This window comes from Gopherus flavomarginatus, chromosome 21, assembly GCF_025201925.1.
Source record: "Gopherus flavomarginatus isolate rGopFla2 chromosome 21, rGopFla2.mat.asm, whole genome shotgun sequence".
Taxonomy (NCBI): domain Eukaryota; kingdom Metazoa; phylum Chordata; order Testudines; family Testudinidae; genus Gopherus; species Gopherus flavomarginatus.
This window is the reverse complement of record NC_066637.1, coordinates 10,640,120-10,656,016: the sequence shown is the minus strand read 5'-3', so window position 1 is coordinate 10,656,016 and position 15,897 is coordinate 10,640,120. Positions and strand designations below refer to the sequence as shown.

Below are 15,897 nucleotides of genomic sequence, written 5' to 3'. Positions count from 1 at the left end.
CAAAAACTGTTGCCACCTGATATAAAGAATCAAAACAAAAAAGTGTAATAAAAACATTTAGTTTTATTTCAGTCTCTCTATTGTTTTCTCAACTGTAACATCATGTGCTATGGTTGCTGCTCTTGTTGTTCAACCCTTCTTTTCCCACTGTTATCTGCATGCTGACAAAACCCAATTCCTGCTTTACTACTGTTCTTCCTTTTTTGACTAACAGTTTCTTCCTGTTAGCAAATGGTATAGAGGGGACTTGTTTACTTGGGGACAAAGGAAAATTCATCTGAATTAACTAATAATGTGAATTTAAAGTGGATTTGTTAAACTGCATTAAATCCCTGAGTGGACACACTCATTCAGAATTAAAGTGACCTCTCAATTTAGATTAATTCACTAGTGAACAAAACCAAATTAAGGCCACTTGAATTCTGAATGGGTGTCCACCCAGGGATTAATGTGCTGTAACTAATGCACTCTTAATTCCAAATCAATTAAAGGTGTGACATTCTTTCTTGATTGTTCCTGAGCAGACAAGCCCTTAAAAAGTGTGTCTACATTCCATCATAAATCCAGATCAGTGGGATCCAGGTTGGTGGATCAGTGTTTCCAAGCATGTGCTGAGCATCCTCACTGTATTGTACACCTGGGTTTACAATTGCTGGACCAGGGTATCACAGCCATGCTAACATGCATCCGTCCTGCATTACACAGACATTCTGACTTATTTCTACAGCTTGAGCTGCATCCACAATGCAAAATGATAGGGGGCTGGGTTAGAGCCCGAAGCCCTAGCAGGCTCCTAGGTCCTGAGTGCTTGCTGACAGGAGTTGGACTGATTTGTGTGCGTGGACAAAAGGAGAGGCTCAACCTGAATCAGAGCCTGGGCTTAGCGGCGATGTAGGAATACCCTAAATCAGGGGTTCTCAACCTGAGCCCCCCAACATGCTATAAAAATTCCACGGCCCACTTATGCCACAACAACTGGTTTTCTGCATATAAAAGCCAGGACCAACATTAGTGGGTAGCAAGCAGGGCAACTGCCCGGGGCCCCATATCACAGAGGGCCTTGTGAAGTTAAGTTGCTCAGGCTTCAACTTCAGCCCTGGGTGGCAGGGTTCAGGGCCCTGGGCTGCAGCCCCATGCGGCGTGAAAGTCTAATGTCGTCCCTGCTTGGCAGACCCCCTGAAACCTGCTCATGTCCCCCCGGCCCCAGGGGGCCCCATACCCCATGCTGAGAACCACTGCCCTAAGGGACTAGCATCATGAACAACGCCAACTCACACTACCGATTGGGAAACCCTCTGAAAATTAATGCACTTGAAAACAAACATACGTGACTGAAAAACAAGGATCATTGATAGCAAGATGTAGCTGGTTCATTTATTTTGACAACTGTTGTTTACAATGATTTATCCTAACAGTTCACTGCATGCTAGCAACTGTTTCTGCCCCCCCCCCCATAGTACATATTGTGTAAAGCTCCAGAAACATGTGTAACCTTTCCGGTAAGCTCCCACCACCACTCTGCTATAACATCTTTACTGAGAAGTGTGGCAATGCTGCTGGTTAGGACAATATGCAAGTCTGTGGCTCAGAGAGGTTCTCCTCCTATGTGACTGACTTGGGGTACGAGGGGGAGGAGAGAGATGGAGATTCAGGAAGCTATACATCTTGCAGAGAGACCAATTCCACTGGCTGTATGAAGCAGTTCCCAAGTTGCCACAAGGGACTAGTGTGTTGCACCTCACCTTACATACATACTGCTTCTTGCAATCATGCTAGATGGAGCTCTTTGCTCTATAATTAACCCTTACCAGTAAAGCAGCGATCAACAGAGGCAGTGTGACCAAGTGGACAGAGCGCTGAACTAAGACTCAAAAGAGCTGGGTTCTATTCTCATCTCTTCCACTGGCTGAGAGCCCTCGGTCAAGACTCATCACCCCTCTGTGCCTCAGTTTCCCCATCTGTAAAATGGGGACAATACTTACCTTGTAAAGTGCTTTGAGATCTACTGAAGAAGAGTGCTACAAGATATTATTATAGGAGCTAGCTAGGATGTAGAAGGGCCACATTGAAAACTTCAGCTTTCTCTAACTTAAATAGGAGAGATCTTCCACAGCTAAACTCAATGGAAGGAAGCTTGTTTACACAAGCATCTTAGCATTTCTTGAAGTGATAACATTTGTGAGATTCTCTTTGGAGACCACCATTTAATTCAGTGGATCTTATGGTGAAATTGCAATTGAGGTGTTTTCCATTAGAAGGAAGCAAAAAACTGCCCCCCATCTTACATGCAGGCAAAGCAGTGCCTGCTAGAGTTACAAGGAACTTGCTGGCAAAACTCAGAAGCACCAGAATAAAGTCTAATGCCAGGTCTACACTAGAGATAAAGAGTCCTGAGGCACCTTATAGATTAACAGACGTATTGGAGCATAAGCTTTTGTGGGTACGTCTGTTAGTCTATAAGGTGCCACAGGACTGTCGCTTTTTACGAGATCCAGACTAACACAGCTACCCCTCTGACACAGGTCTACACTAGGAACTTTTGCTGCTATAGCCAGGCTGGTTAGGGGTGATTTTCTCTGACATTTCTGTCCAGGCAAATGCCCTAGTATTAGTGGCGTGCACAAGAATAAAAATGTGGTCACTTTTGGAGGGGCACTTTCTGTGCTCTCCAAGGCTGGAGACGCTGGCTCCCCTCCTTCTCCCCCCCCCCCCCCCCGCCCGATCAGTGGAGCTAGCTCTTCTCCCCCAGTCCTGCCCCAGGGCCAGTGGAGCTCACTCTCCCCACCCCGGCGCCAGAGGAGTTCTGTGCCCCTGCTGACTGGGGGCAGGGTGGATCTGTGCCCCTGCTGATTGGAGGCGAGGGGGAGAATTTGTGCCGCTGCTTGCCCCCTATTGCGCACGCCCCTACCTAGCAGGGATTCACTGAACCATTTTTTTTGGTGGCCTCAGAGTGCGGCCACCAACCCCTGCTGGTGGCTGCCCTGACAATTTTTCCAACCCGAAGCCCCACTGCCCCGGGCTGAAGCCCGAAGTACACTGAATACACACACACACACACACACACACTGGCCCCACGTCTGCAGAGGCACTGCCCAGAGCTCCCAGGAGGCTGCGTGGTGCAGGGCTGCTGATACCCTGCTGGCGGTGCCAGCAAATGGCAGGGCAGCCAGGAGCAACAGCTGGGTGCTGCAGGGAGGGGCTACTTCTTTGCCTCCCCCTCCCCACCCCATCTCCATCCAGGAGGCTGTTGTGGCTGCAGAAAAATCCCCTGGTACCAGCATTTGAGAAAAGCTGCCCATAAATGTGCTTTTGGTGGTAGAGCTAATTTTGCTTGCTGAACTGATATAAACTATAAGGGCAAAAGCACTTCTTTTTGCCTGTATAAGCTGCATCTATCTACGCTACAGGGGTTTTTACAGCAAAACTTTTAAGGGTAGACTAGGCCTTACTGTAAAGATGATCACAACATCTAGGACTATTTGGAAGGGAAGAGGATACTTTAATTCCAGTTTCCCCATTATTGTTGGCATTTGCTGGATATGCTGCAAGATTCCTCCTCCCTTTACCATTAATAATTCTCCCCCATGCAAACAACCCCCCCCCCCATGAAAATTTTAGAGCCTTTAACTATGAGTAATAGCTTCAATCAAGTGTTTTTTCCTTCAGCTTCTTGATTCTTGCTCCTTCCTACCACAAACAGAAAGAGTTTATCCTAAATCAGTGGCAATCCATGCATTTTACAGTAACAGGCATTCTGAGACACAACTTGGCCTCCAGCCATTTTAATCCACTTGATTTGGACCTTGGCTGTAGAATAAAGCACTGAAGCCGCTTAGGAAGCTCGGCGCACACACAGCAGTTGAAATTCTGTTGCCTGGATGGAGGTTGATCAGGCCATGGCTACACTCACACTTTACAGCGCTGCAACTTTCGCGATCAGGGGTGTGAAAAAACACCCCCCTGAGCGCTGCAAGATACAGCGCTGTAAAGCGTCAGTGTAATCAGGGCGACAGCGCTGGGAGCGGGGCTCCCAGCGCTGCAAGCTACACCCGTAAGGGATGTGGTTTACGTGCAGCGCTGGGAGAGCTCTCTCCCAGCACTGCCGCTCTGACTACACTCACACTTCGCAGCGCTGCCAGGGCAGCGCTTTGAAATTCCAAATGTAGCCATACATTTACAGAAGAGCTGAAACAAAAGACTGACTTTGAACAAGCAGCCTGGCTGTTATCAGCACTTTGTGTACAGAACCTGGGCCTGACATTAGCTATCTGCTCTGCAAATACAACTTTGGAGTGCAAGGCTTTAGCACATCTTCCTCAATGCAGCAGGCACAGCTCGTGCTGTCCATGTGCTCACCTGAACACAAAGAGGACGGAGGGGGAAGGGACTAGGGCCCTGGGCAGGGAAAACCCTTCACAACAAAACCTTTGCCCACTCCCAGAGTACAGACTTTAAAATAGTTTGGGGTTGGAACTGCATTCTGAGCATGGATCTGACAGTTACCTCAAGTCCTTCCCTCTGCTCCTGAATGCCTGGATCCAACACCGGCACAACCAACCAGATTCTACCTTCACTTATGGTAGTGCAAATCACAAGTGACTCTGCTGAAATCAATGATGTAAGTGAGAAGAGAACTTGACTCAGCCTGTATATATCCCCATCTTAAAGGATTTATCATCTGACAGCAGGAACCAAGGTGATTAATGAATTCCCTTTGAAATGAAAGATTATATAAAGACAGTAGTAGGTTTCTGCTTTCACCAAAGAAAGTCGTCATTCCCTATTTACATAAATAATGGGACAGATGCTTGAGTCATACAATCGTCTTTCCTGGCTCTCTTTTTATAGAGTGTCTTAACTGCTAGGTGCTATTATGGGGGGGGGAGGGGGGGGGAGGGGGCGGGGGGGAATTGGAGCTACACAAAATTATATGTAAAGCCACTCAAAAAAGACAGAGCTTCATAACCACCATCTTTGCGATGTGTCACCCACATCAGTCTCACCAGCATCCGGTTATATAAATATTTAAAAAAAAAACCCAAACCAGAGTTTATATGCTCAGCAACACCCTGAGGATTCTGGCAGGCTGCAATGGGAGCAGAGGAAGCCCTCTCACTGTTCCTGGCAAGTCATCCGCCATCAGAGAATTTCAGACCTTACAACAGGGTGCCAGGCGAAAGGCAATCTTGGCTACTGGGGTCCCTATTCATTCAGGGCCTTAGGACTGCAGCCAAAACTCTGAATTGCATCTTGAAGCAAATGGATGGCAGTGCAAAGAGCATGAGCACTTGCTGCCTAATCTGTGCTTTCGTGCTGTTAAATGTAAAAACGCAAGGTTATGCTTTAATTATTTATATTACAGTAGCACGTACACTGGGATCAGGGCCCCATCATACAGGGACTGTAAGAAACTTTCCCTGCCCAAATAAACTTACAAATCTAAATGTACAAGACAGATAATGGGTGAGAGAAAGGCAGCATCATCTCTGTTTTATAGATGGGGAAACTGAAGCACCGAGCCATTAAGTGACTTGCCCAAATTCACACAGGAAGTCTGCCTTAGAACCAGGAATAGCCCACAGTGCACCATGCCAAACATCTAGCTACATCTTGTTTATTTCATACGCATGATAAAAACGATGTTAACTACTTACAGCCAACAGATTACACAATATGAAAAGGTTATCTGATTCTAGGATTATTTTTAGAAGCAAGCTGTACAAAATAAAGGCCTAGGGTTTTACGTGAGTATGTGTACTACCACAGCCCTCAGGACTGTGACGTGAGAACAGTAAGATTCCTATACTGAGTGACATCTCGTGTTATGCAATCTCCTAACCTTCTCAGACACGGGGCCATTCTCCTCCAGCCAGCAGCTATCTCCTCCTTGCCATCCTGCCCTGTTTCCACGCATGAATTGCCCTTCCATCCTACCATTAATTCAGTAACCTCAGACACATATGCAGCCTCTACTATCTAAGTGTAAGTACTTCCTGGAATAAAGTGTTTAACCTTTTGATACACAGCATGAATTAGTACCTGCATTATCAGCTTTAACCGCTCAGGGCAAATGTTACCAGCATGATTTTAAACATAACACTATCTAGCAGAACAAATCTCTGGACTTCGATAGGTTGAGCAAATTCTGTTCATAATATAAATACTCTGCAGGTCAGCTCCAGTAAGTACTTCAGTGCATTAACATCTTGTTCTGATCAGCTGATTTTCTTCCCCGTGAGGTTTCCTTGCATCATCTTTCCCCGTGATGTTCTGTTTCCTGGGAAGACAGCTGAAAATACCCTGCTGTGCATAAAGGAAATACTTTCTAGTATTTCCAGAGTGTCTCATACTCCTACATCTGGGAAAAGGAAAAAAAGGCAACAACCTTAAACAGCTATGCAAACAAAGCCAAAACCTTGCAGTACTGGATTATGAATATGCAGCCAGACCAGAGTTTTAAACGTAAAGGTTACAGCTATCGTGTCCACCAAGACACTGTACTGGTTAAAATTACTTTCATGTATCAGTTGCAAAACTTTAGTTCTCAGGACAAGATACGCAGCTTTTATTGCTTCAGCCGCTTGTAAAATTAAAATAAAAGGTGTTCTCAATCCATTTGTTCTTCATTAGGAAAGAGAAAGCAGTCCAGAATCAGGAAGGTCTCATAGCTAAAAGTATTGTCTACTCTCTCCACCCTCACCTATGCATTACAGGCAGCAGAAACACGTGATCACAACAGAACTGGATCTTTCCCATGATGTGAAGAATTCTCATCAGTGCCAGAAGGGCCACAAAGCAGCTAGTAAGCAGTTATGACAAAACTGATGGGAACCCCTATGTAACTACATGCAGGCGGGGCTGGAACAATTTGTATAGTGAGGGTGCTGAGAGACATTGAACTGAACCATTAACGCTGTACATAATGGAATCAACTTGAAGCTGGGGAGTGCAATAGCACCCACCACACTTCTAGTTCCAACACCTATGACTACATAAGCATATGTGTTTATTTATTGTAGCTGCAAATGCTTTCTTTAAAAATGTCTGGGTTGCTAGGCTCAACATACGATTGTGCTTCTCTCTTTTTACCTCCCACTTTCTATATTTGCAAAGACCTTGACATTCATACTTATTGTCTGCCCCAGTACACAGTGACTTTATTCTAAAGAAGCTGTCAGCAGCCCAACAATCTAGTTTATATGCACGACTCCCGAAACTTAAAACCAAAACTCAACCATAAAGAGAAACCTGAACTCAGCTTTCCTAGACCAAACATAATTGTTGGGGAAAATTAAGAACGATCAATGGTGTAACTCCAGAAAACACAGAATGGGACAAAAACTGCTACAAGACAGCCAAAGTTACAATGAAGGATAATTTGTGAGATGACCAGATTGGAAGCCCCTTGTTCACACTGTTGAGCATTTGCTAACACTTTTCTCTTACATAGCGTTTCTCATCAGTTCATCTCAAAGCACTTTACAAAGGAGGCCAGTATCATTTACCCCCATTTTAAATACTGAGAAACTGAGGCACAGAGAAAGGAGGTGACTTGCCCAGGGTTACCCAGCATTCAATAAAGTTCCAGCTAATCATTTTGTTACCAGGTACATGATTTTTTGGAAAGCATTTTCCTGTTCTTCAGATCAGTGCTGTGTTTAAACACTACTCAGGAAATAGAAAGACCTTTTTCTTATCAGAAAGTACACAGACTGGTGGACAAGCATAGGACTGGGAGCCAAGAACTCTTGAGTTCTAATCCAGATTTTGCCCAGGACTTACTACGTGGCCCTGCAAGTCACGTTAACCTGTATCTCCCCGTTTCCCCCATCTGTAAGGTAGGTGAATTAGTATTGTCCTCCTCCCAGAGGGTGTTGTAAGGATTAGTGTTTGCGCCGCACTATACAAGTATTAACCTCTGCTGGAGCAATTTGTTAGAAGGTCTCCTCTGCCCTAGTCCTTATTGATTTAAGAAAACCCCACAAGTCTACCTGCTACTGCAAGTGCTCAACATGGAGCAATATTGTAAATCCTGAAGCTAGTGCAGAGAGCGGCAGCTTGTTTGTTAAATAGAGTCCTTCACCATAAACACACGACACCAATGTTTTGTGACCTGCACTGGCTACCCAGTGGCTCCCAGGTGAAGTTTAAAGGTGTTGGTTTTGATCAATAGAGCCTTAAATGGCCTGGGGCTCACCTGCTTACAACACCTCTTGCAGATGCTGAGATCAAACTAGAGCAACTTTGGATGCAACTGAGAGTAGCCAGGAAGGTTCTCTGTGATAACTCCTTGTATCTTCTTCATCTTTGGAATCTGCCCACACACCTTTGGTCTGAAATAGCTTGAGCTGGTTGACCTCCGAGGGCATACTGCAAACCCAGTCTTTTCCAGCAGGCTTTTCAAGAGGGCTTCTTCGCCAGCTGTTTCGTTTTGCAATCTGCGAAGCAGGGGAACTTTTGAATTGGGCCCCAATCCTGGAAACACTTAGGTGCACACAATTTAAAAATTTTATGAAAGCTAATGTTAAAAAAATTATATAATACATAGGTTGGGAAAAGAGTATCTGTACATCTAGGTATAGTGCTTAGATTATCCACATATACAAATTTCAGAGTGGTAGCCATGTTAGTCTACTTGTTCTTTTCACATATACAAAGTTAGTTTTTTTTAAAAGTCATATGATTCAGAGAGTACATAATCAACAAGAACCCAAATTTAGATGAATAGATTTAACAATACAGTTCAGATATTAGAATCCAAATACTTGGGTACATCACTCATGAAAAGTTGTACAGAGATTTGGTTACGGAAAGCACATATATAAATGAGTGGAGATTAAGAATTAGGTGGGTTGTCCATTTAGAAGATACAATCCATGAGGAAAATATTTGTTATTTTTCTGACTGCACTTCTCATCTGCATCCCTCCTAGTACTGCCAATGTCCGGTGATGTGTTCTATATAGATGTCCCTCGACCACCTGATGGCAGCCAACACCATGAGTTGCCGCATCAGCTGAGCGCAGCATTGACCGATCCCGCATTCTCTCAGCACTTGCTCTTATTGGGGTCCCATGTGCCTCAGGCTCCAACCATCAGTGCGTGTGTCTGGACCTGGTAACCCTTAACTCTCAAGGTTTTGGCCAGAGGGGCATATTTCTCTACCTTTTGAGCTCGGGCATCGTGGAAGGCCAGGGTCCTGTTATCTAATGGCACTGTCAAGTCCACCATGATGATCATCTTCTGGTCCTCGTTGGTGACGACGATGTCCAGTCGCAGTTGGCTGTTGGTTCCAGGGATGGCTGAGTTTATGGCAATCTTCCCCAGGGGTGGCGGAATGGCTCTGGCCAGGCCATCTTTGATGGTACTGTATTGCAGCTGGCAAGCTCTCTCATGGGGCTTGCAGCTACACAGGACGTGGGGTAGCATCTCATTGTCATAGCCACACTTCCTGCATCGCTTGTTCCAATTCCCGTGGCGGATGGCTCCATTCAGTGGGACGCAGCTGAGCCAGGCCCTGTGGATGAACCTCCAGTCAGCAAATCGGACGAAGCTGCCCCTGGGGAGGAAGTGGTTGCTGGCGTCCTACTTGCATGTCACCTCGAACGCCTTGCCCTGGTCCAGCTTCCATTTCAGGTTTTCCACATATTGGCAGCAGATGGCATCCTTCAGGGTCCTCTCCAGCATGGTTCTAGCTCACGGAGTGATGATAGTGTGATATGTATTATTCACCAGTGGCACCCGGATTTCCAGCTCTTGGCGTTCCTCACACCACGTCCAGTGGCAGCCAATACACTTCTCCAGTTGTTGTGTAGCGTTGTGGGCACAAGTCCAGAGTGAAGCAAAGTCTCTCCATCTCTTCCAAATTTGCCTTCCAACAAGCCGCTCAGGCAGGTGGCGATATATTGGTTGGATAGGGTCCTGGCGATTCGCTTCTTGATGGCATCCTGCAGAGCGCTTTCTGCAATGTTCCTCACTGTGGAGTCTGGGCGCGTCAGAAGGCGTGAGTGATCACAGCAACGTCACACAGATCACCCACTTGAGGGACTTTGGCGCAGCCTTGCCTGTGTGAGATGTACACCAGTTCAATGGTGGCCCTTTGGGGAAGAAACATCCACTTCTTTACCAGATGCCGGATGGTGCTGTCTGCCTTGTTCAGATATACCTTCTCCATGGCAGATTCCCTCAGGACGAATGAGATATGGGGCATCAGGAAGTTGTTCAAGGCATTGATCTTCTGCCATGGTGCCAGCAGGGAGGAGTTGATCCTGGTCACATCTCATAGGATCTCCGTGATGGTATCCTCAGGTGTCTGCTGACGTGGAAACCTGTCAGTGTGCTGAAATGTTGGTACACTTGCCCGCCCTCGAGGAAGATCATGGGTTCACCCTGGATCTGAAAAGACATTGTCTGGACCCAATCCCTTCTACTGCCACCAATATGCAGGGATGCACACTTCCTGGCATTGAAGAAGAGTCCCATCCTGTTGGCCACCTGGCTGGTGACTTACTCACACAACTGGTCTCATTGGTTTGAATCGAGACTATTCACCTGGGTAAAGCTACACAAGTGGGATGTGTTTGTGGGATCAGGGTGTTCGTTCTTGATGCCTTTTTGCTGCATGGTGGTTGTACAGACCCCCTGCCAGTTCTGGAGGGGGGGGGGGAAGGGGAGCATTACAGCCTCCATTTCAAAAGGAATGGATTCCAGGGAAACTCCACCAATACATACTATTCACTATGCTGTAGGGCCATATCCTCTGCCCACTGGACTTCAATAGTGCAGAAACAGGGCCAGAACGAGTCCAGGCTCTCAGATGGGCACAGTTCTGTTTTTCAATTCATCTCTCATCCTTCTTTGTTGCTGATTAAATCCTTCTTGCCTCAGACTCATCCTTCCAAGCACAGGAGGATTTGCTTTGCTGTCCTTAGTGTGATCCTTAAAAGCAACACTCCATCTAACAAAACAAGAAGAAATCAGCAAGAACCACTGTGACTGCCTAAGTGTATGCAGGACTGGGGCCTTGGATTAGGAGCTCTTCCAAACACTTTGTTTGGACAATGCCTAGTAGATAGCCCAGTAGCACCCATAATTATCTACACGTCTTAGGTTTTCATATGGACTTTATCACCATAGTAACATAGCACCTAACAATCTTTAATTGTAAATATCCTCAAGCAACAAATAATGGGTGGGACAAAGATACGCTGTGTGCTGTATCAGCTATCCCCAACAGGCCCCCTACTGAGCCCTCCTTACAGCTGGCTAATTTTTCGGATGTCTTGGTAGAAACAGGTCTAGAGGAAGAATTTAAGTTCAGTGATTAAGGCCACGTCCAGACTAGGGTATTAAAATCGATTTTAGATACGCAACTTCAGCTACGTGAATAACGTAGCTGAAGTTGAATTTCTAAAATCGAGGTACTCACCCGTCCAGACGGCGCGGCATCGATGTCCGCGGCTCTCCGTGTCGATTCCAGAACTCCGTTCGGGTTGATAGAGTTCCGGAATCGATGTAAGCGCGCTCGGGGATCGATACATCGCGTCCAGACTAGACGTGATATATCGATCCCCGAGCAATCGATTTTAACCCGCCGATGCCGCGGGTTAGTCTGGACGTGGGCTAAGAGTTCACATGGAAGAAAGCAGGAAGACAAATGAACCAGGGCAGAGGGAGCCTCTGGCAGAGATGAAGAGGAGTGGTTGGTCACATGGTTACGAGCTGTAAGTGTTAAATAGGATAACCATGCTGTGACCACCTAGGAACTTCACTGTCACCACTATGCCGCATAAAACAGCTTTATGAATTTCACACAGGTCCTCTGGCCTCAAGAGTGGCGGCTGTGAGCTTAAGGAAAGACTCCACGACTACTTTATTTTCATTTTTATAGACGTTTCTGTGGTGCTCGTCACAATCATATATTCGCAGTACAGGGACTGAGCACGCAGTTGAGCAATTCCAGCCCAATCCAATACAGGGTAGTAGTGCACATTTGCACTAGCTTGGTTTGTTACAGTACCATTACTGCTGTTGAGTGTGAACAGTTAGTCACATGGATGATTGACAGCAAGGATAGACCTTCTGCACAGGGATCCTTTTCTGTACAGGGCCTATCCTACCTGAAATCCACCTCCTGTGCCTTACTGCCAAAGCTGTGGTCACAAGGGTGCTTGAGCTAGATCCCCTCATTAGAAAAGAGGGGACAGTTGGCAGGGTGTTTCCTGTGACAGCCCAAGTTTGGTGACTTTCTAGGTACGCTGAAAAAGACACCTGTTCAATAGGATCTCTGGAGAAGCTGAGGTTAGGTGGTGAAGGGGATGGCTCAGGCCCTGTGGAACTGATTTTAATGCGGCTGAGGATCAATTTATTATATTTATTGTACAATTACGTTGGGGCACCTGGAACCTTGGATAGGCATCTTTATTATCTACATAAATGAACAGACACGGCCCCCATCTCAATGGCGGGATCCAGATACTACTGTACTTAAGGCAACATGTATTACTCCAAGCCAGAAGGCAAAAGGTAGTGCCTTCAGAAAACAGCTTTGTGGTTTTTAATTTACTGGCTGAATCAGTATTGCTAGCTTGAAAAACAAAGAGTATAAAAAGTTGCAATGGTTCCTGGCATTTCCAGGTAAATAACCTTCCCAGAGTGTTCTGGGCTCCACCTTTTAAGGAGTCGTAAACTTCTGCCCTATTTTTAAACTTATTTTTATGTCAAAGTTCAGTATACTACAGGCAGGATCCTGGATGTTCTGAAAGTGAGTACAAGATGGAAAGGCTACAAAAAGCTCTCCTTTCTCCTCCCGGATAACTTTCTGTAGTAATGTTAAAAAATACTGTGTGTGTCTCTCTCTCCCATTTTATGGTTGAAATTCTTAAGAGAAAAATCCTGCAATTCTGGCACTAAGTAATTACATGAAGCTGGGCTTATAATGGAAATTGACCAATCTTTTTGCATAGTTCATCTGTCTGCACTGCAGAACCCTCTTTCAAACTACTTGCCCCCTGAGAGTACTTCAGTGGACTAAATGAAATTGATTGCTGATCTTAATCTAGTTAACAGTGGAGCCTTGGTTACATCTCAGAACATTGGTCTGTTGCTAAATAAAGGACTTCAGTCTCCAGTATCTCCTGGCATCTTTTGGAACATTAGGTTATGCGCTTTCACAGCCTTGCTTTTTAATCGCAGCCTATGCAAGAAGTTCTAAATATGCTCTGAATTGGGGGAGAATGTTTGCAGTTAAGTGATGGTCTGTCAAGTTGCCTAAAGACCACAGGCTAAGCTCTGCCTTTGGATGGCATCCTGCAGCTCCCATTGACTTCAACAGGAGACACAGATAAGGGCAGCATTTAGTCTCAAGTCATTCGTTTAACAAATTCAGCAAAAACGTCAGTTATATATGATTTTTTAATTATATATGCTTGGATATCATAGCAAACAACTGACCTCTCAATCTGGTCCCAAGACCCACCAAGTTAGATATGTCTTCACTAGCAACATTGCGGCACCAGCGCTGTAAAAAAACCCACCTCTGCAAGGAGAGTAGCACTGTCTACACTGCCACTTCACAGCACTGAAATTTGCAGCGCTCGGCCAGGGGGTGGGGTGTTTTTTCACACCCCTGAGTGAGAAAGTTGTCTACACTGGCACGTTACAGTGCTGCAAGGCCTTAGACTCCTACCTTTACTGCCTAAGAGCAGCCTTGCAAACCTGTCATAATTTGCCAACCCTGGCACAGAATCCATTGGCTTTTATTATGAAGACAATGAGAAGATACAGTTTTATAATTCTGATCAATACATACAAAAAGGCTTTAGTGTTAATAGCAGGTCAGTACAGAAACACACAACTGGGTAGATGCTTTTTAGGTCTCATGTTTCAAGCAAAAGCCTCTGAACTGTTCTCTTATGTAATCAAGATACAAAACACAAAGCCTTAAAGCTATTGAAATTAGCTTTTGACAAGACTGAGTTCTAGCATTTGGTCGACCACAACTATCAACTGCCATTACCCTTCCCAAGTCATCCTCATAAAACATTCACTGCTAATCTCCACTGCTAAGATCAAGAAAAACAAAATCCACCCCATCCTTACATCCCTGCACCTGCATCTGAAAGAAACCTAAGGATTCCAGGCATTCAATCACTGCATTTAAAGAAAATATTCTGGCCCTGCCACACTTTTTCATGACATGGTCTTTTCTATAGTGCAGACATGGACCTAGTGACCCCATCACCAACTGCTCTTTTCCCTTTGCCTGCTTCATCCTTCACCGGCTTTACAGCATGAATGCATAATACATGTCCTCAGAATGTTCCTTTCCCCTACCAGAAATAGTCAATGCCAAAGAATAGATTATTACACTGACCATTCCAGGAAGGTAGTGACATTTATACAGAGTCCAAACTTCACTCTTATGGGGACTTTCTCAAGGAAGAGACACACTTGGTCACTGAGGTGTAGGAGGGGGAAGAAGCACTAAACCATTCAGCCTCTGGAGGAATGAACACAGATTGCTATGTTGCTACTCCATGGCTCTTTCTGGCTTCATAGATTAATGGCAATTATTGCTCAGGGTATCCCTGGATGTGGCACTCCAGTGCAGCCGTGTTTCCAGCCAAGAGACCCCCGTATCAAATGCCCACAAAGTCCATACCAAGGGCTCTAAGCACCTCCCCTACTATCTTCTCCGTTGCCAACACCATCAGTTGCCGACGCCATCAATACTGTACCAAAAATACCTCCATTCCCTTAACAATCATAAGGCTTTAGACTTGCTTGCCCCTAATGATGCAACACTTGGAAAAGATGTTTTATTTTGCTAGGATGCAATACAGTTCCACTGCAAGGAGGTAGCAGCAGCTTACACAGGCTTATTGCAATGGCACAAACAACAAGAATGCAGGGGAAGGAGATGGATGAGACAAGTGAAGATTTAAAAGACTGAATGAAAACAAACTAGCAGATCAATAGCAACCCAACAGCTGATTGCAGGTGACATGGAGACAGAGAAAGCAACAATACTGTAACATCAAGTGTTTGCACTATCAAAATATATGTATAAAAGGATGGGCAATTGCAGCCCAAAACAAAAGTTGCTAGAGAGGTTATGAGCAACTGAAAACAGGTTATAATGAAAAACTCGGTGCAAACCAGAACTGCAATGGTAGCAGCATGCATGCACTATGATCCAGGGCACCTCCAGATACCACCGCCACTTTGGCCTGTATTGTCAGCAGGTATATCCTCTGTGCCTGCACTAGAGCATGAACTTTTTGGGTCATGGATTGTGCCTTCCATGTCCACACAGCACAGAGTACACTGCCAGGCAGGAGAATGAGCCAGTCTGTCCTAACCCCCAGCCTTGGCTGGGGATGAAACGCATATTCTACCATGTGTGTGGAGGTGTGTGTGTGCAGCTGACACATGTGAACCTCATTAACCCCATCCCTGCCCATACTTTCCCCACTACCACCCCTAGTCTTAGCCTTCTCTGAATTGACACACATTTGGGTGGGCGAGTACGTGTGTGTGGGGGGGTGGTACTTCCCCTTCCTCCCCATCCCACGTGAGAGACTATTCAAGTCTCACTCTTCTTATACAAGACCTCTTTAACTGGAGCCTTTTAGGAGCCTGTCTTGAGCAGGCACCAGCAACCTTTCTGAAGTGCTGTGCTGAGTCTTCATTCATTCACTCTAATTTAAGATTTGCGTGCCAGTCATACATATTAACGTTTTTAGAAGGTCTCTTTCTATAAGTCTATAATATATAACTAAACTATTGTTGTATGCAAAGTAAATAAGGTTTAAAAACTGTTTAAGAAGCTTCATTTAAAATTAAATTAAAATGCAGAGTCCCCTAGACAGGACCTAAGCAGTGTGAGTGCCACTGA

The 15,897-nt window shown here is 45.4% G+C and overlaps 1 protein-coding gene across 1 annotated transcript in view; it reads right to left on the bottom strand.

Moving 5' to 3' along the window:
- Positions 1–15,897, bottom strand: part of SLC25A33 (solute carrier family 25 member 33) — a 33,415-nt gene that overhangs the window by 16,171 nt on the left and 1,347 nt on the right. The window lies entirely within an intron of this gene.